Genomic DNA, 26030 nt, shown 5'->3' with positions numbered 1-26030 from the left:
ATATAGCTGCCCATAAGTTTTAGCTGGTAGAATCATAGGCTGAGTGAATTGACGGAGAACCAGCGTAGCGACTCCCACTTGCATTCAAATTATTATAAAGTTATCTTTTGCACGCAGAGTTTAGATGCGGGATTGCGACATAAGGGGATGGTTATGTTAAGGAGCCTGTAGCCGAGGTGGTGAATTCCGGGTGTGAAAAAGAGGGGCTTCCGAGGTTAGAGGGGAGGAAAGGGAAGTAGAAGATTTACATGAGAAGGAAAGCTGCTCTCTACCCCCTCTAGGAGGGGCTGTGGACCCCCCCCCCCCCTCGAAAATGTGCAGGGACCTAAAAGTTGCTACTGTAGACCGAGGTACATCCCAAAAGTCTTAAATTTCTATCCCATCAATTAGGAAACAAATTTGGGCGTGGTAAACGACTTTTGGATAACCCAGTATGGACTCAATAAGCATCGCATCTCATTGTGCTCATGGAGACACAAAAATATTTCGCTTTAAAGACACCTTAATCCGTGAAATACCATTATTAAAATGGATCCGATTCCGTATACTTACCTTTCAATCTTAATTTTCTCAAACGCAACAACAAAGCAATTTTTTGGCGAGTCAGCGTTTGAACGTGAACCTGACCTTCAGACTGCTGCTGCTAATCACTGGTACGTGATGGCAAAGTACTTGAACAAGCAGTCTTTCATCTACGACCTGCAACAGTTAGGATGAATTTTCCTCGCTGCGCGATTGAAATGTGTGTGGGCCTTTATAGCGTGTGCTATTTTTTATGAAATGACGTGCTTGCAAAAATTGAAAAACCGAGCTTCAATTGAAATCCTCGTGAAGTATCGTCTGCATATTCACACTCCCGGGCGATACCCTCATCATCGTAGAGTTTAAATCTCACGAAACGTTCGAACGTCAACAGCTCCTCTACTGCAGGTCCCTGCTGTATGAATACGCGAGCACGTAGCATCCCAGATAGCACAAAATATGCTGAGAGTATTCGCATATGTATCCTCGATTCTAGAGTATCAGTATTATTTTTGAAGATATGGAACTGTTATTTATACTAGGGAATAAGTTTTTACTTTTAAGAGCCATTTTTCTGTGATTGAAGAAATTTATTTAATTCCTTAGGAGCGATTAACCATTCTTGGAGGGAGCTGGGAGCTCTTATTTTGGAGAGGGGGTCATAATGATTCCATGAATATTCTTAGAATATTTGCTGCATAAAATGGGAACACATGGTAAACAGGGCCGGATTTACTTACTTGCCGCCCATGGGCCGTCTGTATTTTGCCGCCCCCTTCTCATTCGTTTTGAAACATCAATAAAATGCTAGAGGAGGGGTGCACAAGACGCATTTACTCGTGTTGGACTCATTTTTTGCGAAAGCCCTGCAACACTACTAGCAAAAGTTTACGGAACTTGGCGCGAAAATTAAGTAATTCCGTAAACCTATCTCTATGTGGACAAGGCCTTCCATTCATATGAAATGAACGAAAAAATTATGAAAGAGCAAACATAAATATAGTTTAATAATGTTAACTTCCGCCGCCGCGCTGACCGCACTGTGTTTGGCGCAATGCGTGAAGCATTCCTACAGTCTTGTATGCGCTATGCGTTTCACGCTGACCGCTGCTGCACGCACTGTGTTTGACGCAATGCGTGAAGTATTCATGCAGTCTTGTAGGCGCTATTATGTGTTACATGTGTACGCCGCACCGCGGGTTTCTCCTTTTCATCTCAAGTTCTCATGTTCGGTTTCTCTCTTAGTCTCAACTCGACTAATTAAAAGGTGTCGTCTGTTGTTTCACAGAAAGACGACAAAATTAGAGATACATGCACTATCAGGAAATGAGAGATTTTGTAATCTTTTCCCGTTTGTAATTTTTTCTCTGAATCCGATTTTTCTTTATGCCTACATTAAAAAAAATTGCAAAATTTGCCGCCCCCTAAATTTGCCGCCATGGGCCGCGGCCCCTTTAATCCGGCCCTGATGGTAAAATCTGTATTGTTTCTTTCTCCCCCTCTTCTCCCCCCCCCCCCCAAAAAAAAGCAATTGAGAAAAGTTTCTCTCTTCCCGAGATAAACTTCTCCACCACCCCATTGCAAAACCTACCTTCCTTCGAAAAATGCAAATCCCCCCCCCCCCCCCAAATAAGAACTCTCCTGAGGAATGGTTAATTCCTCCTAAAGAATCAAATGAGATTCTTCAAACAAATAACAATGGCTTCCTATCAAAAAAAACTTGTTCCCTCACAGCCCTTAATAACAGTCCCATCTTCAAAAATAATATATTCTACCAAAGACAACCCCCCTCTCGTTTTTATTTAGGGTAGGTATGATGTTCATTGGACGATTGGGAGATAGGGTGTAGGTGAGTTTTCCAGTCCTCTTGTTTGTTGAATAATGACTGTCGCAATCAAGTCAGAGGGCAAATGAGTAATTATTATTTCAGTTAGATTTTGTTTAATTTCTTTATAGAGCGTACAGACCCTCCATTCTCTCTGCTCCTTTCATCCCCATTGTGAAATATTACCATTGGAACATACGGCTGTGCAATTCTTCCTGATAAGTTCTGAGAGGATTCATGCTTTGAACCTATTGATAGACATAGCACATTAAAAATTAGCCTTCAATTATACCGCATAGGCAACAAACTCATCGAGGAGCGCGAATAGTTGCCGATTCGCCCATCCGAGAGGACACATATATGTATCGCGCTCCATAAATTTTGATTGAGCCAATGAACGGTATACATAAACCAATTGACAGATATCCTCAACTTGAGGTTCCCCTTCAAATTTGTTGCATAGGCAACAAACATACCGAGGAGCGTGAATCGATTTGAAAAACGTAATATCTCTGAAGGCTTTGAATGCTTTGATTTAACAAAGCTGTAAGCTTTCGTCTTAAAAAATTCAGTTGAAGTTAAATAAATTTTGCCGTTTAGGAAAAATATCCCCAACTTGTGAACTAAAATCCAGAGTAAACCACTCCTACTTAAACTGCCAACTTAAGGAAAATCAAGAAAATGAATCTTTTTTCGTGTTTCTTTTTCTTTTGATACATAATTTGTCTAAGCTACGTGTTGAACGACAAGCTATCTCCTTCATCAGTAAAAATTCATGAAGCAATCTTACATATTAATTTTTATGTCACGCTTAACAAGCATACTTATATAATATTTAAGTACTTTAGTTTACCTCACTGACCTTAATTTTTGCACCATTTGACTATTCTGAAATTCAATTCTAAAAATGTCTACTTCCTGAAACCAGCAAAATTGCAATCTGGAGAAAGTCTTCTTTCATAAATTAAATTTTTATTTTTGAATTCGTAGTTTTAAGTACTTCTTTTTTACTTTTTGTCCAGAGGCGTGGCGTGCTTTGCGATGTATCAATTCTTCTGCCATTTAAACCTATAGTAAAGAATCGATTACTAAGGTGTTCGTTGCGAATAAGAACGCAAAGCACACCACGCCACTATTTTTGTCTTATATTGATTTATTCAAATGAACCTGTTTGTTTGATCTTTTTGAACAGGTAGGCAGTATGATGTCAGTATTTATAAATATTTTAAGTATTCAGAAATTTCTTGTCACTCCAATGACGTAAATTTTAAAATATCGGGGTGACAAAAAATTGCTTAATACTTGAAGAATAAACCCGGTCAAGAAAGTACCAACCGAATTAGACAGTATCATGATTATTATTACTCAGAACTATTAAGGTGATAATTATTTGAATATTGATCAAATGCGGCTACTAAAATGTACTAAAAATGTAGCGAGAATCACCGCTAACTGGAGAGAGCGAAAGGCCTTACAAGAGTGACTTTTTTGCTTTAAATTTTTAGTAAACAGAGGGACGAAAATTGCTAATACACTAAAAATGCCCTGTAAGAAACTCTAAATTTTTAAAAATTTTCGGGGGTCCTCATAGGTCCTCTTTTGATGAAGTTTCTTTTCTCATCAAAATTACGATCATTTTTTCGGGAGCAAATGAAAAAAATAACACTTGAATTTACGTATTCAAACAAATTGTTTTTTCTTGACAATATATTTTTAATCAAGTCTTGGAATCTGCATGCAAAGTTTAGACGAACAGGAAGCTGTCTGAGAATTATAACTTTTCCTCTAATTTCGACGTAGATTGCAGCTTTTGAATTTTCGGGTGAAATGTAGACGGCTCCTGGTGGTGATCTGGTTTCCAGAGTGAGCGATAATATCATGGCTGACGTCAACGGCTGCACATCCCATCCTGGAAACTGTCAATTTGCCACACTTGATACAACAGCGAAACATCGTTTCGTGTTTATCTTGTGCGAGTTATTTATTTTATCAACTTTTATCCGGATCCCACAGCAAATACATCTCTCAAAGCTCACGGCACAGCACAGCGCCATGTCGAGTCGTTGCACCTGCTTGCAGCTGCAATGTTGCAATTTTTGTGTTATTTATTAATTTTTTATTTTCTGAGGCTTAATTTCATCAGTTAATGTTACTCGGGAATGAAGAGTACAGCCAACATCACGATCAAGCGATCAGGCGTGATAAAGCGTTGCAAATTAAATACAAGGTGTCTCAAATCAACTGGTGCCAGGTTTTTTTCTAGAAGTAGGGAGTGGACCCCAAGGGAGGCTAAAGAATTTCGAAACCATGAAAGTCTTTCAAGGGTCCGTTCCCCATTCAACTTTCCTATCCGAAACATTATCCAACCTAATATAACTGGAAAAAAACACGGGTCGTCTGAGACATTTCGCATTTAAACTTTGCAAAGCTTCATCACCACCGATCGCTAGATCGTAGTGTCAGCAACACGCAACAATACACACACACATAACAACAATCTTAATCCCCCAGTAACATCAGCTGATGGCATTGTGCCCCATAACATAAGAAAAGATTATTTAAAGTTGTTCGACCGAACAGCTTCGAAATACTTATGTCAGCATTTTTAATTAAGCCTTCGGAATGACACTCAGATAGAATACGATGGTGCATGTGCAAGGCATCTTCTGCTCACATCTCAGTCAAAAAAGCAAATGCACCTAATGATGTTGATAATATCGCTTTGACACAACTATTCGTACTCTGTGGACACGCGTGATGCGTGATGCGTACGGCAAAATGGAAGGCGCTCCGGTCCCTCCTCTCCACGAAGCAAAGCACGAAGCAGCGTAGGGCAGGCCGTTACGAATATTTGGCAAGATAAGATTTTCTAATGTAAACTAAAGGTAAGAAAACAGGAAAAGATATCTCGCGCGAGTTTCACACATTCTTATATTTTATCCAACCGCCATACAATAAATGGATAAAACAACAACAACGACATACCGAGTCGTGACAGCATGTGGTTGCGGCGAGCACTGCGCTATTTCATCGGCTAGAATGACGGAGCGCCTTCAATTTTTAGTGCGCAACACGCATGTTCATAGAGCACGAATAGTTGCATAAAGGCGCGTTATTGCCAAAACCATCGATATGTCATATGCTCAAGTGTTAAGGAGGAAGGCCGTATAAGAACTCGAGCGTTGCCAAATTTCCTTCGATTAAGCATGAATTTCCTGGAAAACTTGAAAGCTCTTATTTTTTTAAAGTTACAGAGAATTTTCTACACACTTACACTGATGATTCTGAAATTTTCCAAGAGATGTCCTTAACTTTCCGCAAAAGTAATAGTGTGTCAGAAGAAATTTGGCAGCGTGTGGATCTTCGAACGGCGTATTTCCGCCGCGGATAACTTGCTTTGGCGGCAGCCAAACTTAGCACACCACGCCTGGAATAGGTACCTTGTATAAACTTTGCAACGCTGTTTCACAACTGATTGCTAGATTGTAGTGTCAACAACAGTCGTGATTCCCAAACGGCATCAACTGCTGAAATTGTGCCCCACAAAATAAAAAATAAAAAAACCGTTAAAAACAAATTTTCAATTGAACAACTTCAAAATATTATATGTAGTGGTATAGTAATCACATAAGCGTGGAAAAAAATACTGAGAAATATGGCCCGAACCGTATGTAGCAGTTGGTAATGTAGTGCTGGGTTCACAATATTTTGCGGTGAAAAGAAGGCCAAAAAGTTCGAAAATTTCAATTAGAGTCAGACGTTTATGAGTATAATTATTTAAGGAATGCAGAAAGTGATTATAAAATAGTATGGTGTTATGTTTTGAATGAACTAAAACCCACAGTACCTAAGATTTGATATTTTTAAAACAAGTCAGCAAAATGTCTGTCATCTCGTAATATTTAATTACATTTAATTTGCCTTGCGATTGTTGCTTTCGAGACGTACCAATTTTCAAAAATTCTTCGCGGGAGGCCCTCGGACCCCCTTCTGCAGCTGAAGGACGTTCCCTCAGACCCTCCCCTCCCAGCTCAAGTTCTATATCCCCTGTGCCTCTCACAGAAAATTCCTAATTTCGCCCATGGTTCCTATTTAATTTTTTCGAAGAGAAACCAGTCAACTTCATGGCTTGAAATTTGTGCAGAATATGTTGCTTATACTGATGAAAATTCAAGAAAGTTTTCAAGAAATTACGCAGACTATTTTTCCGAGGAAAAAATACGGTAGGTATGGCAGGAGGCAGGAATAAAACAAGCGGAGAAACGTGGTTTCGCACTTTGCCCGTCGCTGTCACTTAGAAGTCTCTTGATGGCTCGAATGTTGGTCTTGTTCGAGTGGCAACACTGTGTATAGACTGTATAGACAAGAGTGCTGCCGAATCCCTCGAAGATGGAAGCTCTTGTGAATAGGCAACACGGCAAGCACTGTTGTCGACTTCTCGCGAGTATTTGCAGGTTTTTACATAAAAAATTAAGTTTCTCCTAGATAGCCTGCAACACGGCGGGCACTCTTGATTCCCGAATTTTTGGCTTATTCCTAGTTTGACGTCACGCTGAGTCACCGCACTGTGCAGGGAGATTACAGTCAGTGCGCGCACTCTATGATGAAGAGAGCGGGCGAGGGTCGGGCGGGGTTCGGGGGGACTTGTTTCTATATTCGGCGGCTTCATAAGCGTATGTGTTTGCGTATGAATTAACAGAGCACCAAAAGACTCCGTCGTGAGGTTGACTTTTTTATTATAGGATACTCAGGGGCTCATTATCGTGGATGAATGATTTGTTCTGTTTTCAGTGTTGATTGATTCATAATTTTATAGGAGCCCAAGTATAGCACAGTGCAACGAAACATTTGATAGAAAATTGCGATTTTATTCCCATGAAACGTTATTTAGTCGATGAAGGCAGATTTTCAACGATTAATAAGATGAGCTCATGGTATCTGAGAGATAGGCAATTTGCAATGCAAAGAGAAATTGCAACTTATTTCAATTTCACTAATCGATTTCGACTACAGATGCCCCTTCAATTAGTAGATAGGCAACATACACAACACTCTGATGCATTAGCCATAACCTTACTGTGTACTTGCAGCTCATTGCAATCAGTGCTCCTTGGGAGGTTGTCCCATTTTCCCATTAGACTTGGCGACAAATCAATGTAATTAATCTCTTCAGAGATTACACATTCTAACAAGTGGAACGTTCAAACTCAACGTTGCGGACTTGTTGATGTAGGTCTCTCCTTGCTAGGTGTACAAAGGGATCAAAATATTTTTACCTACCTGCGACTTTTAAACGGATCATCGGACTGGGTTGAATTTTTACAAGTGTAAGAGCTCAACAAGATCTATCTGCTTCTACAATTGAAAGAAAAATGAAAAGAATCTTGAGAACGACGAGAATAGATCGAAACAGATAAAAGTGAACCGATTGATGTCGATGTCGATTTGATCGAGAAATAATATAAAGCACAATTTCGTTTTTGATTTTCAAGCGAATCAATTCCGATCAATTGCCCCGGTAGGTATATTTCTGTAAATTACTCAATCAATGAGGTGATCAATTATTAAAATTATAATTTATGGCAAAACATCTAGACCCGTGGCTTCAGACACGGGATTTTCACTACTTTATTGTATAGGTTATACAGATGGGTTTTGTTGAGATATTTCATCGGTAAAAACATTTCAGTTCAATTCGAAAATCCGGCGATTTGGTAATGACACGTGTCGATGGTCGCTGCTGCTATGCTGCTCTTGGCTTTGCTACACTCCTCCTCCTTCTCTACGTCGGGGTTCAGATTTCTCCCTCCGAAAATCTGAAATCAGCTGAATTCTCTAAAAAACAAAAAAAGAAAGCTGAGAGCACCAAATAAGTATGGAAGTAAGAGATAATGCGAAGTTTTTTTCCACACGTTTCATCAGATTTTATCCTTGAAATAAAAGAAGTAGGATTTCAAAGGGTTCTTTTAAACATTTTTCGGGGAGCCGGGGCCCCCAACCCCCCGCTATTGAAGAGGTATTCCATAATCCCGAACGTCGCGGTCTCACGGTTGAGTGGAGCACAGTGGATGAATTACTGGGAGAGGTCAGACAAAATTTGGAAACTTAAAAGCTCATAACTCCGTTCATACAAAGCTTCGAGGTTTTAAAAGTGATTCCATTGATTTCCTCGTGGAATTTTCCTCTAGCGGTATCCCTCAAAAGTTGAAACGTGACGAACCAAACATCAAAATTTGCAGTTTTAGTCAAAAATTTCATGCCCGACCTCTCAAATTGACTTGATCCGCTGTGTGACGGTTGTTACAGCTTATGCCCTGTCATCAAACCCGCCGCACAAGCACACCTCTGTAATCCAACTTAGAAATAATAATTATAACAATGCGCACAAGGATGAATTTTAATCCCTTTAGAGCTTGATAATGTGTGATCACAACCCTAATCAGACAAGTTTGAGAGAACATTACGATTGCAATGTCTAGATCGTAAAAATAGTAAAAAACTCGGCAAAAAAATCTATACATCGATCAATCTTTAATTTATTGATCGATTTCAATAGATTTAGGACTTGGAAATTAATAATCTTCTTTTTACAATTAGTCTGCCGAGCATCTTTTAATCGATAACCTACATACACACATCGATTAAACATATTTCAAATCATAGAGTGTGCAGGGAACGATTGGTTTTGAAAATGGCATAAGTGCCACGCCTGCTGTAAAAAGGACATAAGTTATTCTTCTCTCGCTCAAAATTTTCATTGGAGAGAGTAAAAGAAAAACTTGAATACTTCAAAAAGACATGAAAGGCACAAATTATGTAAGAAAGTCCCGTTTTAATGTTTTCTCATAGAAAAGTCGTGCCTTAGTGATCTACTCTTTGAATCATAGGAACAGTTTTCAGTAAGTCCAGAAAACTCTTGTTTTTATCTAATTATATATGAGTAGCACGTGGCGCTTTAAAGCCAAAATAAACTTATAACGGTAATCTTTATTGCAAGTAGGTCATGGGTTACGCGCTCACCTCGGTGATAACCTAAGTAACGCTCTTGTATTAAAAGGACGTAACTCATTGCCTATGACCGATAAATCGCATATCATCTGAACTGCATATCGAGAAATTTCGGGACAAATCTTGACAAATTAGGATTAATCGGGATTGAAGATCAGTTGGATTACATTTTGCCATTAAGTAGGAACTATAGTTACTGCAGGCTCATCCGTAAAACATTCATGTGCATAAGGAAACTAACAGTGGCGTGGCGTGAATTGCGATGTAGGTATCGATTGATATGTAATTTAAACCTATGGTAAAGAATCAATTTTTAAGGTGTTCACTGCGAACACCCTGTTTATCGATCCTTTTCCATAGTTTTAAATGGCAGATCATTCGATATATCGCAAAGCACGCCACGCCACTGGAAACTAATAGAACATACGTTGTTTCTAAACTGGGGCGAATAGTTTCGTTCCAGGTTGCAAAATGTCGTCCAGTCCTGCACATTTTTCGATTAAGAAGAATAACGAGCCTCCTTTTCACAAATCGTGTGTCACCTACCTTCGTCATTTTCATGAAAACAAATAAGTCAACGAAATTACAAAAAAGAGCGTCCTCTCAACGTCAAGAATGTACACAGGGTCGTCCCTCGAGGAAATTAGCGGACAGGCAAGTCCTCTCATCGGTGCCCCACTGTGGATGCGGGCTCTACAGGGACATTATCTACAAGGCCGAAGGGGGGTCCGAAGGGCCTTTCCCGGATAATTTTTTTTTTAAAACCCTTTTCAACCATCCGTTTTCGTACCATCTGAGTAGAAAAATTGAATGTCTTCGCGAGTTTGCTGATGAAAATCATGATTTTCCCCTACACTCATCATATTAGGTATACTAGTTTTCATTTCCAAATTAATAGGTGCGCAAAAAAAAAAAAAAAAAAAAAAAAAAAAAAAAAAACCGAGCGACCCCTTGGGCTTTGCGCCCCAGGAAGGCGCCCGTTTTTCTAATTGGTACGGCGCGGCGGGACGGCTCTGAGTCCACGTAAAACACGTCATTTATACAAAATTATAAGCTTATCACAAAAACTGTACACAGTTCTTCAAAATATCGATACTTGTAAGAATTTATATTCGAACTACCAGGATGATAAAAAAACAAAGTTTTTCAAAATATTAGTTGAGCATCGTCTTTTTTTTCTACATGCCAAGACAAAGACACATACCTAATGATAAAACATGATTAATGCCCCCAGTAGCATAGTGCAACGAAAATATTGAAATATTTTTGCGATAAAATTGCACTATTTGTTCATGATTTCGGCAAGCACATCTCGATTTTAAAAGAGCAATAAAGCAAAGTTAAAGCAATAGCATAATCGTTTTGCAATTAATTTCAATAACATAAGCCCCTTCAATCAGTGATTAGACAACATACATAACACTCCAGCACAATAGCAATAATTTTACCATGTAACGACTGCCGTTCATTGCAATCTAAGCTACTCAATGGGTGTTCACATTGGAAATTGCCTATCAACTAAATATTATGACTACAGTTAAGGTATGATCGTGGACATCTTGGAGTAACTCGTACATTGACGGAAAATATCCGATGCGGAAGTTGATGTTTTGACGCTATTTTAAGCATACCAATGCGTCGGCCTTTTTCACTTTGCTGTCGCTTCAAAAAACGCGGCAGCAAAGCGGGAAAAGACAAATCCAAAGGCATGCGATGTCTTCGATGTGTGGTTGCGCGTTCGATGTCCATATTTCGTTGGCAGGAAGGTAGTGGATCAAGCAGAGATACGTATGAGTCGATTGCAGAGACAAACGTGGTGTATCTCCGTTGAACCATCATACAAATTGCGGATTTGTCCATATTTTTTCTCCAGAATTCTTTAATATTCATAGGCGGATCCAAACACTTTACACGGAGGGAGGCGGGTCTGGGGGCACCCCCCGGAAAATTTTCGAAATTTCAAAGCATCCCATGCGGATTAAGTCAATTTCGTTATGAATAATTACCAAATATAAGCGTCCTCCCTCCTTCTTTCCTCCGTTCTTTCCCTCTTTCTTTCTTCCCTTTTTTCTTTCTTCTTTTTTTCAGGCGAACGGGGGAGAGCGTAAGCCCCCACACCCCCTCCCCCCTCCCCTTGGATCTGCCTACGTCAATTAGATCAAAAAACCGTATTGGTCTGGAATCAGGCAAAATGGGACATAGACTGCTTGCACAATTTTCAGTAGAGAAAAATAATGCGACTCAAACCTGTTCTGCTATATTTTCTGCTCGGTCATTTTTTTATATTTTAGTCTTTTGTTTTTATTTCGAGAGTAATCGTCTCATGATGCCCTCAAGAACACTAGGTTTTGTCACATGAAAAAATTAGTAATGTTAGAAATGATACAATGTCTAAAGCTGACATAACTTAAAATAAATCTTAAAAGTAGTCCAGGGTCTACGATCGCACTTTCGCGCCCACATTTTAGACGTTTTAGGCTATTCCTAATGGTGCTAGGGCGTCTCATGGGCCGGTCAAAAGGATCAAGGGGTTTCTAGACCAAACGTCCTGGAATATTATCTTAAAATTGCGTCTTCGTTTTTTTCACTTTTGCGACTTCTCCTTCTTAGGCCTTGTCTCCACGGACGTTTCATGGAGGTTGTGCCAGGGAAAAATCTCACTTGCGAAGTTGGAAAAAATATTGAGTTTAGTTGATATTAATAACAGTACCAAAAGGCCCAGAAGTTTCATTCGAGCGAACCGAACTGGGGACAAATCCCGTGAAACGTCCCATGGAGACGAGGCCTTAAGTTTTGAAATGTTATGAAAAAAAAATCCCTTTTTTTAATCCTCACTGGTATTCTTTGCGGTAAATGACAAATAGTGTATTTCTTAAACCTGTGGTACAGATATTTCATTTTTTCACAATATAACCGAAAGTCCCATTTTGCTTGACTCTGTCAGAATCCGTTCTCTGACAAAGAAAACAGTATAGCAACTCCCAAATAAGTTCATAAAAGTGATACACTCTCCCATGATTTCAATATACATTACAAGTTTCGCAGGTAATTAGCAATCGCCGGCAATGTGCAAGACATTGGTGATGAATAGAAATGCGTCAAATTAAAAAATAAAGGGGGAAAAATAGAATAGATCAATAGTCATTTTTCATTTAAACGGAGTAGGCGCTTTCCTCTCCGTAAACACATGGAAGTAACTGGCGCACTCGGGAGAGCGTGCAGTAAGATCCGTAACCTCGGCTGGGTCCGGATTAGACGGGCAACCAAACCAACAGCGTGACAAAGCGTGGAGTATCGCGGAAAATGAAGGCGCTCTGTGCCGAGATCGTGCTTTTAACGTTCATTATCAATGAAACCTTCATTTTGCCGATGTGCATCATTGCGATTTATCGAACCAACACTCAAGCCGCTTGCAAATTGCCGGAGGCACAAGAAAACTTAACGTGTAGGTAGGTAATAATAGTGGGTTAGGGAACACATTTGACAGTCGCTTCTTCAACACTATTCAAAAGTTTTGAAAAATATCCAGAAGTTTTCTTCATTTTCTAAACGATGTTTTCTGTCTTATCGGATACACGTGTAACATAACAGGATATTGCGACAATTTTGGAACACAGACTGAAACGAATATTTAAGTAAGAATCTTTGGAAATATCATAGGAAAAAGTAAAGTAGGTAAGTATAGGTGCAATAAATGAAATTCAAAGCAAATCTTGGTTTAGGTATGAGTACAGAACAATACCAAATATGTTTCAATTTAAATTATGGAATTTTTTAAATTTCTGGCTTATGTTTCAAGTTTATGAATTTTGGATACACAATTTCATAGAGCAATGCTACCTGCAGTAAGAAATTCGGTATCAGTGAGTATCTACTAAATGAGTGAAAATTCTCTCCTTCGCGGCATCCTTGATGAGTATAATCAGTTGAAGTTTTCATCTGGTCTTCAATCAGCTCTTGAATATACATGAGATGCGTGATGAAGTATGGTTGAATGAGGCTTCGGTTGAATCCGTCTAACTCTCTTAGCTGTCGATTCAAAATATACTCGCCAACTAAGAGGGAAAAGACAAACTCAAAGAAGCCGTGGTGCGCTATGTGACGCGCTCTCCAGTAGAAATTCCAGCATTATACTGACGATCAGATTGCTTAAAGTATCCTTATGAAAATCAAAACATTCCACACCAACAGAGGTACCCGTCACAAAGAAGATTTCAAAGAATAATTACGAATAATTACGAACAAAGTCCATTTGAGGGGCTTGGAGGACAAGGCGCATAAGTGCAGTTTTTCAAAAAAATTGAGACATCAATGATCTCAAATAAAACTAGTCTCAATGCATACTCTGTGGAAAATTTGCTCCCAAAATCTACTTTTTAAGCACTGAAAAGACAGTTTGAACTTTTTTTCCGCCGTAAGGCTCCATGTAATTTTGAAACTTCAAACACGTATCTCTCGAAATAGCAAAAACTGCACTTATGCGCCTTGCCCTCCGAGCCCCCTTTTTGATTTTCAATATTTTGTCTCTACACATAATTCAATTTTATTATACATTCTTTCTGGTGATTAACAATTAATAATGCGCATCAGTCAGTTAAAGACCTTTAAAAAATTCCGAGTTTCAGAAACCTGATTTCAAGAGAAAGCTATGTTCTTAAAATTCTAATTTGGGTTATAGGACATTTCGTCAACGATTTTTTGTCCGCGCACCTGCTTTTTCCAGTAATTTACGTCCACGCTTTTTTTCGGCACGGGAGTTTTGGTCCACGTGCCATTTGAGACCCAAAGTTAATTGGCCCACTTGTAAATACAAACGACAATTGCTCACGACGTTTTTGGATGAAAATATATAATATCTTGGAAGAATGAGGATGAGGGTTTGCTGGTTTTCTTGTTTTGTCCGTTTGGTCCAACGGAGAATAATATATTGTTGAGAGTTTTGGTAAAAATGGGAGAGCGTCAATTCCATGAGCCAAAATTCACTAAAACTCTCTACACCTCTTTGGTGTAACAGGACTTAATTATCTTTCAAGAAATTCCCACCTTGTTATACCTGAACCGGATAAACCTCTATATTTGCCTTAGCTAAAGGCTCTTAGATTTTTCCTGTGTACGATAAGTATCTTGATTTATTTTGCGAGGAAAGATCTGTACCTACATTTAAAGGATGCCTGTCATTCTTAATACGTTCAATTTCGTATAATAGGTACTGTGCAACACCTCTGTCAGGCGCCGCCGCACGGCGGGCGGGCGGCCAGCGCGGAACGCGCATTGGCGCCTACAAACCTAAGTGGATACTTCAAACGTTGTGCAATGCGTGAAGTATCCACTTAGGTTTGTAGGCGCCAGTGAGCCTCTCGCGCTGGCAGCACGCCGCGCCGCTCCGCTCTGTTCGACTTTAATATTTATACTCGCATAGCCAGCATTTTTTAACTCATGATTTTGAAATGTTAGCACAATCTGCATTGATTATTCTCATTTAAATTGATAGGAAAAAATATATATCAATTTATCAAAGGTGAATAATAATATAATGTGTGTTTTTTAAATATTGGTGGTTCCGTGTCAAATTTAATGATTTCCAAAGCACTTTAATTTTTTATTTTACATTTTGTGCTTTTATTGTGCTGCAGCGAGGTGTACGCGCAACGAAGCGCTCAAAATTTGACGTATTTGACTCTAAAAGATCGATGTACAAATGGGTTAAAACTGAAGATTGCGTGCTTCTTGGTTTTTTTCCCTCTTTTATTCATTTTTGCAGTTTTTGTCGGCACAACTGCGGCTCATTGAGATTAATGTCGCTTGGAAAAGGTTTTAAAAATATTTGTCACGTTTTAAAAATATAAATGTTTTCAAAATGAAGTAATACTTTCGTAACCAACGACATTTTAACAAGATGATTCAAAAGGAGAAAGTAATAACATTTCACTTAGAAAATGAGCAACCATAACAACATCTCCTTCTCTCTCAATTTCTCATTTCCATATTGTCAATATAATTTTACATACCGACTAAAATATAACGCTTGGACCAAGTCACTGTTGCTTATTTTACGTGTGGGCGTAAACTACTGGACAGAGAAGGTGCGCGGACAAAAAATCGTTGACAAAATGTCCTGAAACCCTAATTTGCCATGTGCATGAAATTTTTTTTGGTAGTAATACATTTGCAATTTCTATGCCCGCTAGAATCATAAAAATTAAATAAAAGTAGGCTGCCCGCAGACTCTTCAGGAAATTTTCTTACTAAAACTGCAAATTTTGATATTTTCCCCATCCCACTGTTTTTTTAAAGAGGTGTGTTAATAAAATTAAGAAAATTTTGCGGGATAGCTGATGAAACCACTTCGAAACTTCGTAATTTCCGTTTCGCGATAATTAACATGTGAGCTTTTAAAGTTTCCACGTCATGTTCGACCTCTCCCATTGCACTGCATATTGCAACGAGGAACTACACATTTTGACTCATCTTTAGAAGCACCCATTTGCATAGAAAAAATAATGACACACATGGTGTTTCTAAAATAAGTCAGAGTTTGTAGTTTCTAATGGCAAAATGCAGTTCAATTAACTCGCACCACTGTGCGACGTGGTACTTCAGGGCACGCGGCGACGAGACGTCAATCGCGCAGGTGGATTAGGTTTTTAGTCCAGGCAAATAAGCCATGAAAGGGGCTATAGCCTGCAAAAATCCCGGGTAGCAATGTTTTCATCGATTCCTATGTAATTTTTGACGCTGAATCCGAATTTCAACTTTGCGCCATTAAATTCGGACCGGAAAGTTGCCAAATTTGGCAAAAATGGCCTAAAATCGGCCTTTTTTCCGGATTATGGCCTGTAACTTGCCAAAAATTGATCTGATGATAAAATTAGTTATTTTCAGAAATAAAGCTCGTTAAATTTCCTATAAAACAGTTTCTATACGTTTTTTTGCTCAGGACAAAATCAAGCGTGCTGGCGGGCTCCGAACTTCGTAAAATGTGCGAAAATTGCGCATACTGCAATGTGTTGGGTTATCCTTATTATTTACATCAATTCATTTCAGTAAGTGTAAATTTTATCATCTGCACTTAATTTGTCCAGAAATTACTCGTCGGACGATTAAAACAGGAGACATCGGGCAAAAACCGCGAAAAACACAATTTTCGCTCATTTTTTAAAGTTCGGAGCCCGCCAGCGCGCTTGATTTTGCCCTGAGCAAAAAAGTGTATAGAAACTGTTTTATAGGAAATTCAAAGAGCTTTATTTATGAAAATAACTAATTTTATCGTCAGATCAATTTTTGGCAAGTTACAGGCCATAATCCGGAAAAAAGGCCGATTTTAGGCCATTTTTGCCAAATTTGGCAACTTTCCGGTCCGAATTTAATGGCTCAAAGTTGAAATTCGGATTCAGCGTCAAAAATTACATAGGAATCGATGAAAACATTGCTACCCGGGATTTTTGCAAAAACCGCAAAAAAACGCGACTTTCGTTCATTTTTCGAAGTTCGGTGCCCGTCAGCGCGCTTAGTTTTGCCTTGAGCAAAAAAGAGAATAGAAACTTTTTTATGGGAAATTTAACGAACTGTTTTTTTAAAACAACCAAATTGTCGTTAGATCAATTTTGGACGAGTCACAGGCCATAACCCGCAAAAAACCAAATATTCGCTCATTTTTCAAAGTTTGGAGCCCGCCAGCACGCTTGATTTTGCTCTGAGCAAAAAAAAATATATAGGAACTGTTTTATAGGAAATTTAACGAGCTTTATTTCTGAAAATAACTAATTTTATCGTCAGATCAATTTTTGGCAAGTTACAGGCCATAATCCGGAAAAAAGGCCGATTTTAAGCCATTTTTGCCAAATTTGGCAACTTTCCGGTCCGAATTTAATGGCGCAAAGTTGAAATTCGGATTCAGCGTTAAAAATTACATAGGAATCGATGAAAACATTGCTACCCGGGATTTTTGCAGGCTCTTTTCCTTGTTTGCCTGGACTATTTGGCCTGTTGATGCGGACCCTTCGCAGATCAATAATCAATCAGTGTTTATAGCCTTATAGGTACACATACAGATCGTTGAGATACCCAAGAAGGACGATGCAATGAAAATATTGAATTAATAATTCAACTTTAAGGCATTAAAATTGCAATATTTTCACATTAAATTCAATAAATGCTAATTGGATCGCATTTTGACATTAGGAACTTTACAACTTTTGACTCGTCCGTAAAAACACGTATGTGCATAGGGATTGAATGGTACATATGTTGTTTATAAACTTTGTGAGCCAGAAATTGAAGTTCCTAATTGCAAAATGCAGTCCAATTAGGTATGAACGATCAACAAAATGAGTTCCCTGTGTCAGAAGAATAGTCAAGCAATAAAATGAAATATCACAACTTATTTCAATTTTGCATCGTAATAAAGCTCGATAAAAATTGCTCCTTCAATTAGTAGACAGGCAACATGCACAACACTCCAACGCAGAGGCTGTAGTTTTACTTTGGCATGATGTTGACAATTGCTCTCTGTGCTACGAGGGTGCTGACTATCTCCTCCAAGGGTTGGCTGAACTATTTTGTATTCGCATAAAATTACGTTTAAGTAAATTGATAAACTATGATTGGATACCAAATGTTGAAACTAGCAGACCACATATCTCGTTTGCGGTTATTAAAAATCTCCGCTCCTATGTTATTTTTTTTTGGCAGAGAACAAATCAATTTCATTCCTCGGGGTTTCACTGAATTTTCTTCGCACAGAGAGAAAAATCACGGAAGTTTTCAAAAACTGACGTTGAGTAGTTTTCCATGAATAGAATATAGTATGACAGGTAGTCTACAATGTCGCCAACCGAGATACGTAGTATGGTTGTTTCACCGATGATATATACTTAACTAATTATTCTTTGCATTGAGGTGAGGATTTTCAAAGAAAGCAAATGACACTCTGCAGCCGAAGGGTGAGGGGTAATTTTATAATAACGAGAATAGTTGTGTAAACAGCTTGGACTTCTTTGTTTTCAATTACATGGGACAAATTAATTGAAAAATAACATAATTATCCCTGAAAATTTTCCTTGTTATTTAGACTATGTCGTCGCTCCTCGGACGCGAGGGCGTATCTCCATTTCCACGTGAGCCTTTTCATACAATATATAAATCCATGCTTTCTAGAGCTCATGCAGAAATCGAGATACGCCCTTACGCCGAGGAGCGATGATTTTACGCTAAATGGAACTTTGTGCAAATTCAGGCAATCAGAAGGCACTGTGTGCATCAAATTTGCGTGTTTCAAGGTTCCTTCAAATTTATCGTGTAATATGTCTAAAAGACGTTTACATATACCTCTTCAGAGGTATCCAAACAATTTTAATGAAAAATCAGTGACCACTGAACTCCGGTCTTCCCCCCGTTAACACATACAAATAATCATATGCAAAGAACGCAATCGTGAGAAAAATTTGGTAATGTAGATAAGAAAAATCAAAATAAATGTCGAAGACTTAAAATAAAATTAATTTAAAAAAAAGTTGGCAACCGTTTATGTTTACGATCCGGCATTGCCTCATGCAAGAAATTATTTTTAAAGGTTGGCGGATCCAGCAAATTGGCAACATTGTCATTTCTCCATTTAAACCTATGGAAATATATCGATTCTTGGAGAGGCCAAGTGCTCTGACAAGAATCGATTATTTAGCATAGGTTTAAGTGGAGGAAATCTGGTGTTGCCAAATTGCTGGAACCGCATCTGTAATTTTAAATCTTGAAAGTAAAAGTAAGTGAGTCTGTACTTACAAAAGCGCTGCCGAGGAACACTGATGAAATTTTGACAAATTTGAGGGTAGATGGGAGTTTTTTCAAACGAGCAGTGAAAGCAGTAGATATACGAGTTTAAGCCTTCCATTCACACTTGTCACGAAAATAATTTGTATCGCGGTGCTCACAATTTTAGTCGAATATTCGTGATCAAATATATGTAATATTCAATCGTGCACTCGAAAAAGAATGTCGGGGAGGTACTATGAAATCGTTAGGTATCATAAGTCGACTCAGATTTTGAGGGAAGGAGGGAGAAAAAAGGGAACTTCGAAAAAACGGTATGCACTCCTTAAAGATTGCGTTCCTTACCCAAAATTTAGACGATCTTGAACTTTTTTCAGCGTAGTTGTCCAAAATCAACGAGGACCCGAGAATCTTACGTGATGTTTCTAGTTTAATCAGAGTTTACGTTTTTTAATTCGACTGAAATTAAGTTTAAACTCATCCAAAGACTTTTTCAAAATCCCCAAATTGAAGATAGATATACCTATTCATAAAAAAAAAAAAAAAAAAAAATTAAAAAAAAAAAATTGCTCCATAACATCTCGCGTTCCTGATTAAAAAGTTTTAAAATTAAGTTTGGAGACTCTAATTTTTTAAACGATTTAAAAAAAATATAGAAAAATTTTCAACCAATGGCAAATTAAAGAAGGTACAGACATTTGGAAAATGCTAAAGGCGATTTATTGCCGTGGAAGATGAAGTGGGACCCACACTTAATTTAGGCGGGAAAGTTTCGCTTAGAAGAGGTAACATTCAAGACAATTTCCCTATCATTCTCAATTGAGGCAAGGTTTGGATTCATTTACATTTTTACGGTACCTATGTGGCGAGTACGTATGTAGCGACTAGCATATTCTTGCTCGGTATGTAATTTAATCAAATTTTTCAAGCACGAATTTAAACTTTTCAATTTGAGGAAACTGAATTCAACATTTACCTAGATCTCGAGCGTACCTACTCTTATTCGGAAGACGATTTCACGGTGGAACTGAGCCAGAAGCCGGAGTCGTAACTCCGCGCGGAGCCGATCGCGATCGGAAACTGAGAAAAAAAACTTGAGGCTCTAACGAAGATGAATTCAGATTTTCAAGTTGATAACAGGAGTGACACAGAGAGCTGAAAACGAGAGAGAAAGAAAGGGAGAGTGGAAGGGACGGGCGGGGGGGGGGGAGAGGAGAAAGAGCCGACGAGTCGGTCAGATTGGAGCCCATTAAGATAGCGACGCGCAGCCTCGAGCCCTAGGGGTCGCCTAGGGCCAAAAAAAAACCTCGGGCGGTACCGAACTGACCGAGCAATGCTCTATAATAACTCATCACCGAGAGACGAGCCGCGACTCATTGAAAAGCATTGGTTTCCCGATTTACCAAGCCGCAGCAGCCGCCCTGACAGGAAACATAAACCATGATCTGATAATGTGTCTTAGGCCTCCCTCGAATCTTATCACATCATCGGGCTTCTTGGAGCAATTTGTCGCTTTATGATCCGTCGACAAGCGTTTACGTAACTGAGCCTTGTGGAATGAGGTGAAGCTATAGCGGGAGGAGAGAAACATCGAAGGAAGATGGATAGAAAAGCTGGCTTCACTCTAAATTTTGGGCTAAAACGGGTTAATTGCGCCCTGAAGCACATTTCAGGCGTGTATTCACGCAGACCCCGAACTACAGCGAAAACTATGCAAACGCCAAAATTGACTATTCGGTTTGACCGATCGAATGCAATTTCTTGCAGTATTCGTATACGTTCAGCTTAGATTTAGGGTTCACGAAAGGGTCATTCCTCTTCAATACTACACTTTGAGTTTTTTTGTAAATTTTTTGTTACGTACTTATTTATTTATTTATTTATTTATTATTTTTTTTAAAAAGAAAAAAATTAAAAAGGGATATTCAGAACAGAATATAGACGGATATCCTGCTTCGCCTTCATTGGTTGAGGGGAAGCCGACAAAAAACGGAAACGCAATCCCATGTCCTGTGCGCGGTGAAAATCGGACAGCGAAGTGACTATTTTCAAATATTACGGTGATGATACACTTGACGTTGCATACTTTTGGGCGCAATCAGAGAGTGTTTCCGGCGATCATCTGATGTAACCGGAAATGCTGAATACTTCCGGTAAATACTCTTTCAACGCTCCTACAACTTTTGCGCACAATGAGAGAGTGTTCGTCGATCAACTGATGTAACCGGAAATGCCGAATACTTCCGGCCGGTAAATATTCTTTTGACATTGCACTTAAATTCCGCGCGCAATATCAGAGAGAGTTTCCGGCGATCAGCTGATGCAGCCAGAAATGTTGAGTATTTCTATAGATCGTATTCGATACATCAAACGGCTGAGATTGTATCGATATCGATTGGTTCAAAATATAAACATAGCCTCAAAAGTAAATTCAGAAATCTGAGAGAACGGGTCTTTTGTAACAGATTTTTTATTCTTTTGCGTACCTAATGCCAATTTAAAGTGAAATTGTTAGGAATTTTCTCATTTTCAGCTTTTCCAACTTAAATCCTTACAGTTTGGTTTGAGGTTATGTGCTATTGTTTTGAACCAAACGATACATCGAACCGTTATCGAATACGGTCTATTAGATATTCCATGACGCTATTTTTTAAGACAAAGTTTTTTTTTTTTTTTTGGGGGGGGGGGGGGGAGATCAGTACGTATCAGCGCATCGATGAATTTTGTCCACCTCATTTTGAGATGAGACATTTTTCCTGCACTGTCGCCATCTTCAGAACTGTGCTGAGTCAGAACGCCCTAGCTCCAGTTGGGCCGAGTTTCGTTACAAGGGAGGAAAGTTTTGTCGATTTCAAAAAAAAGTTGTTCATTTTGTAGTGGGACGGCAAAATGTCAGCGACCCTTGAAAGGGGGGTCGGAGGGGCCTACCACGGGAAATTTTGAAAAATATCGAGTCATCTCAAGTAGAACAATTATGAGCAATTCTCACCGAAAAATTTATTTTTTCAGTTTTCAATATGAAATATACGTCACACACTTACTTAGCAAAAATCCCTCTCGTTTCTTTTGAGGGGTCTCGTAGATTTCTGGGAGAGCAGGCCACCGATCCCCATAGTTCTGCCCATGTTTGCTCGTTTTTTGAATCGTCCCGAAGTCACGTTGCATTGGATTTAAGGTGGTTGAAACAATTAGTTGCCTCATATAATTTCATAAGTTTCAGCCTAGCGAGAAATGTTATTTTCATTTCTACAACTTTAAACCTTATTCTTCTTTCAGGCTAAAAAAAAAAAACCTATTTTAAGCTCGGAAACGCGTCTCCCGATATCGTAACCTTCCGGCCAAAGTATCACAAGTGCCATGCTACGTTTCAAAATTCCGCCGCCATCTTATTTTTTTACAGAGAAATTGTTCCACGAAACTGTCCGAAAATTTCACTGAATTTGCTTTGGGCCAGGGTTGGACTGGCTCGCATCTGAGGGCGTAGACCCTTGGCTGGTTAAAGGGGCGTAATGTGATATTTCCTGGTAGGGCATTCCCTACGTGGAGAGGGGTTCAGAAAATTTTGGCAAATCAGCACAAGTTTACGCTATTTTCAGGTTCAAAGTTTATTGATCGCACGGAGTAAAAATTGCAAAATTGAACGTGAAGCACAGCATTGAGAGCTCACGCTTCGCGTCATCGCGCCTTCAATTTTTCAGATGCAGCACGGACGTCCATCAAGTACGAATAGTTGTATCTCTGCGCCGTCGTAAACACGCATCCTTTCCCTCCCTCTTTTTCCATATTGTGTTTGTTTCCGTTTGTCTTATTCGTAATGGTGCTTCAAGCACTACGTGAGTAATACAGCCGAAGGTAGGAGAGATGTCTTCAGGCCTTTTTTAAACTTTTCTCCCGAATCAGAGCGACGCTTCATTGACAGCATAAAGCAGAGCATTGAGAGCTCACGCTTCGCGTCATCGCGCCTTCAATTTTTCAGATGCAGCACGGACGTCCATCAAGTACGAATAGTTGTATCTCTGCGCCGTCGTTAACGCGCATCCTTTCCCTCGCTTTATTTCCATATTGTGTTTGTTTGCGTTTGTCTTATTTGTAATGTTGCTTCAAACTAGAGCAGAGCATTGCGAGTTCACGACTCACGGCATCGCGTCTTACATTTTTCATATGCAATGTGGACATCCATCTTGCGCGAATAGTTGTATCGCGTTTACATTTTAGATGTCTCTTATTTTTGAATTTCGAGATAAATTAAGGTTAAGTTTGCCCGAGCTATGCTATGGTATGTCCAAATCAATAGTCATTTGAAAAGGAGGAAATATGTTTAAAGGTCTCTTAAGAGGTCTATAAAGGATGCGTATGTCTAAAAATCGAACCGACCATCGCTTCTAAGGGAGTTACACATAGCGAATGAAGGAGGGGGATGATAAAGCGCCTGTATGTCAAGAAGAAGGTGAAAATTTCACAGAAAATTGTTTACGCTTCAGAAAGTAGTTCTTGGACCTCTGTTCACCACTATCATGCGTTAAAGCACCTTTCTTTACTCCTAACTCTCTCTTCTTCCGTTCATTTAAGAAATTTTTCTCACATATTCTCGGTCGTAATTTTTTTTCTTCTTATTTTGCTATCTGTAAGAGGGGCGCGTTTTCGGCGCGCAAAGGGGGCGTATCTGCCAATGGCAGATTGGCCTTATGGCCAGTCCGAGCCTGCTTTGGGCTGCCGACAAAATTCAGTGAAATTTTCAGACGGATTCAACCGACAATTTCCCTGTAAAAAAATGTTTAAATGTCGCATGGCGCTTGTGATACTTTGGCCGGAAGGTGGCGATATTACTGCAGAAACACTAATTTTTTACATAAATCCTTAATCTTGCAACAGCTCTACTCTCCATCCTGAAGGCTGCTTTAGACTTCATTGTAATAGGTAGGTTTACTTCCAGTTTTTTAACTTACACAAGAAGCATAAAAACTATATCTACTTTCCGATCAAACCCTAAGGCCAGAGGTCGAGGGACACTTGCATCTATCATGAAAAGATCTTTCATGATTAGATAGTAACGAATACTGTGTAGTTTTCTTCAACTGAATTAATTTGATCCGGAAGCACGCAGTGGACGAATGGAAATGGAAAAAGCCATTCATGCCCAGAACAATTTAATTTGAACAGTCGGAGCAAGAGCGATTAAGTTGATAATCCCATAATGTTGTCCTCAATTAATATATGTAGTCATTTGTACTCATCTCCAAAATGATATACGCCTTCCGAGAAGATAATATCAGATTATTCGAAAGAAAATGAATGATTTCCACATTGATATGAAAAAAAAAGAGGAAAAAAATCGATGCAGCAGTCGTAAGCAGTGCTGTAGACATAGGTTTTTGCAAGAGAACGGTAAAAAATAGCTGAAATTTCGTGATGACAGCGGAATAGAATAAAGTAAAATAATTTTACCACAACGCTTCGCCGATAAAATCTGTAAAAGTGAGGATTTTACCGATTTTAGCACGTAGAGAAATTAGGTACCCAGGATCCCTCTTGAGAAAGAGAGAAAACTTGTAAAAAGCTAACGAAAAACTTGTAAAATTTATCTAATTTTCTTTCTTCTTCTTCATCTTTTTTTTTAGAAGTCAACTCCCACAACTTTGACTTGCAAAAACAATTGTGAAAAACTTAAAACAAAATTGTAAAAGTTTTTTGATATTTACAGTTAACTTTCAAAATTTTGATTCGTTTAAAAATTTAAAAAAAAAACTTGTAATATATAACTCTTTTTTGCACGCAGATCTCTAAAAATTCGATCTTGAAAAAAACCTCGAAGAAGATGTTCTTCAAATGGATTCACGCTCCCGGATATGTTAGTTGCCTTTATGACGAAACTGGATGCGAATCTCACGTTGGCGATATCTGCTAAAAGGTTTACGCATCATTCATTGGCGCCATCGAAGTTTAAGGAACGAAATACAATGGGTTTCATCGAATGAACAACTATTGGCGCTCTTCCACGTGTTTATTGCATATGCGGTAAAATTGAAGGCGAACTTTTGACGCATGATGTCTCTATCAACAGGTTCAAAGCATCGATTTTCAATTAAAGCATGTGGAACGATATGATCGTGAGGTGTTCATCAGACATCTCATTCCCTTTGTATTGGTTATCAATCTGTGTGGTGATCTGCTAACCAGCACACTTTTATCTTCATTCCCGCGTATATTTTTTTTGGTTCAGTGAAAGCATGCAGCGGGTCAACTATGTAGTCTTATAATAGTTTACTTTTCGAGTTCTTCGGTTGATTCGCGACTACTGATCTCGTTGATTCGGAGATACTTATGGTGAACTTTAAGTGGACGTTATCTGTTCATACAAGGGAAGGAAAAGCTTCACCTGCATGAAACACGTTGAGCATATGTCATATGACATTATGCTCTATGTTTCTTTGGGATAGAGCTTTCACTATAGATTTACAATTGTTTCAAAGTCTATTCATTCAAGCATTGGATCTTAGACGACTTAGGGTTCCTCCCAATAATCTGCATCGTTAATACTTGAAAATAAAAAATGAATGATAACATATTCAAAAATTGACGCGAGACAAAATCGAAAGTTCGACTCTTCTATTAAAGATTATAGCAATCCCAAGAGTTCATCGCCTCTTTTAATCTAATCACTTATCAGACCTGAATGCACAAATAATTTTGGTTGAGAAGTAGCGGAATGGCCCCATCTCTGCTGTCCAAAATAAACCTTCGCTAAACTATATTACAGACAAAAGAAGCCTCCATAATCTTCAGGCTTCATTTTTCTCACAATTTTTTTATTCACACAAAGATAAAATCGTCCAATTTTTAGAGCTGCTTTTAATTTTTCCACGTGGGCAAATTTTTTAAAAGTACACAAAAGCAAAGTAAACTAAAAGCA

General features: G+C 38.8%; 1 long non-coding RNA gene across 3 annotated transcripts; it reads right to left on the bottom strand.

Annotated features, from left to right (window-relative positions):
• Positions 1–2259: 2259 nt before the first annotated feature.
• Positions 2260–20683, bottom strand: LOC109039981 (uncharacterized). Of its 3 annotated transcripts, XR_011899385.1 has the most exons (5): positions 20097–20682; positions 19133–19579; positions 7628–8182; positions 5622–5874; positions 2260–4426 (listed from the first exon to the last, which is right to left on the bottom strand). It is a non-coding gene; the product is annotated as an uncharacterized lncRNA (long non-coding RNA). The 3 variants fall into 3 exon arrangements; XR_011899383.1 differs by having other exon boundaries at positions 19133–20683; XR_011899384.1 differs by having other exon boundaries at positions 2260–4263; positions 19133–20681.
• Between the last annotated feature and the right edge of the window lie 5347 nt (positions 20684–26030).

This window comes from Bemisia tabaci, chromosome 2, assembly GCF_918797505.1.
Source record: "Bemisia tabaci chromosome 2, PGI_BMITA_v3".
Classification (NCBI taxonomy): domain Eukaryota; kingdom Metazoa; phylum Arthropoda; class Insecta; order Hemiptera; family Aleyrodidae; genus Bemisia; species Bemisia tabaci.
The sequence above is the reverse complement of the archived record's forward strand: the minus strand, read 5'-3'. Positions and strand labels throughout refer to the sequence as shown.